This window comes from Arachis duranensis, unplaced genomic scaffold (genome assembly GCF_000817695.3).
Source record: "Arachis duranensis cultivar V14167 unplaced genomic scaffold, aradu.V14167.gnm2.J7QH unplaced_Scaffold_343483, whole genome shotgun sequence".
Taxonomy (NCBI): Eukaryota; Viridiplantae; Streptophyta; class Magnoliopsida; order Fabales; family Fabaceae; genus Arachis; species Arachis duranensis.
Window position 1 is genome coordinate 2,995,935 of NW_026264909.1, and position 1,863 is coordinate 2,997,797.

At 40.7% G+C, this 1,863-nt stretch overlaps 1 non-coding gene across 1 annotated transcript; it reads left to right on the forward strand.

The window, feature by feature from the left end:
- Window positions 1-1,325: 1,325 nt before the first annotated feature.
- On the forward strand, window positions 1,326-1,433 carry LOC127744399 (small nucleolar RNA R71). Its single transcript, XR_008005389.1, has one exon. It is a non-coding gene; the product is annotated as a small nucleolar RNA R71 (small nucleolar RNA).
- Window positions 1,434-1,863: the final 430 nt, after the last annotated feature.

The window sequence follows — 1,863 nt, forward strand, 5'->3', positions numbered from 1 at the left end:
AACCTTTACTAACACGTCCTCTACTAATCCATAATCTTGTCTTACTGACTTGTCTGCCAATTGTAATGAGAATAAGGCAGGCTATACCTCAATGATCCCCAGCTTCTCCATTACAGAGAGTGGCATAAGATTTATGCCTGACCCTAGGTCACACAGAGCTTTCTCAAAGGTCATGGTGCCTATGGTATAAGGTATTACGAATTTACCAGGATCTTGTCTCTTTTGAGGTAAAGTATGCTGAACCCAGGTATCAAGTTCACTAATGAGCAAGGGAGGTTCACCTTCCCAAATCTCATTACCAAATAACTTGGCATTCAGCTTCATGATGGCTCCAAGATATTGAGCAACTTGCTCTCCAGTTACATCTTCATCCTCTTCAGAGGAAGAATAATCTTTAGAGCTCATGAATGGCAGAAAGAGATTTAATGAAATCTCTATGGTCTTTATATGAGCCTCAGATTCCTTTGGATCCTCAATAGGGAACTCCTTCCTGCTTGAGAGACATCCTATGAGATCTTCCTCATTGGGATAAGCATCCTCTCCCTTCTTCTTGCATTCGGCCATGTTGAGTATATCAATGGCCTTGCACTCTCTCTTTGGATTCTTTTCTGTATTGCTTGGGAGATACTAGGAGGGGTTTCAGTAACTTTCTTACTCAGCTGGCCCAGTTATGCCTCCAAATTTCTAATGGAGGATCTTGTTTCACTCATGAAACTTAAAGTGGCTTTAGATAGATCAGAGACTACATTAGCTAAATTAGAAGTGCTTTGTTCAGAATTCTCTATCTGTTGCTGAGAAGATGATGGAAAAGGCTTGCTATTGCTGAGCCTAGTTCGTCCACCATTATTAAAGCCTTGTTGAGGCTTTTGTTGATCCTTCCATGAGAAATTTGGATGATTTCTCCATGATGAATTATAGGTGTTTCCATAAGGTTCACCTAAGTAATTTACCTCTGCTATTGCAGGGTTATCAGGATCATAAGCTTCTTCTTCAGAAGATGCCTCTTTAGTATTATTGGATGCATTTTGCCATCCATTTAGACTTTGAGAAATCATGTTTACTTGCTGAGTCAACACTTTGTTCTGAGCCAATATGGCATTCAGAGCATCAATTTCAAGAACTCCCTTCCTTTGAGGCATCCTATTATTCACGGAATTCCTCTAAGAAGTGTACATGAACTGGTTATTTGCAACCATGTCAATAAGTTCTTGAGCTTCTGCAGGCGTTTTCTTTAGGTGAATGGATCCACCTGCAGAATGGTCCAGTGACATCTTAGAGAACTCAGACAGACCATAATAGAATATATCCAGAATTGTCCATTCTGAAAGCATGTCATAAGGACACCTTTTGGTCATCTGTTTGTATCTTTCCCAAGCTTCATAGAGGGATTCACCATCTTTTTGTTTGAAGGTCTGAACATCCACTCTAAGCTTGCTCAGCTTTTATGGAGGAAAGAACTTAGCCAAGAAGGCCGTGACCAGCTTATCCCAGGAGTCCAGGCTATCTTTAGGTTGAGAGTCCAACCATGCTCTAGCTCTGTCTCTTACAACAAAAGGGAAAAGCATGAGCCTGTAGACTTCAAGATCTACTCTATTAGTCTTAGCAGTCCCACAGATCTGCAAGAACTCAGTTAAAAACTGGTAGGGATCTTCTGATGGAAGTCCATGAAACTTGCAGTTCTGTTGCATTAGAGCAACTAGTTGAGGTTTCAGCTCAAAATTGTTTGCTCCAATGGCAGGAATTGAGATGCTTCTTCCATCAAACTTGGAAGTAGGTGTAGTATAATCACCAAGCATCCTTCTTGCATTATTGTTGTTGGGTTCGGCTGCCATCTCCTTTTCTTATTCGAAAATTTTAGCAAGG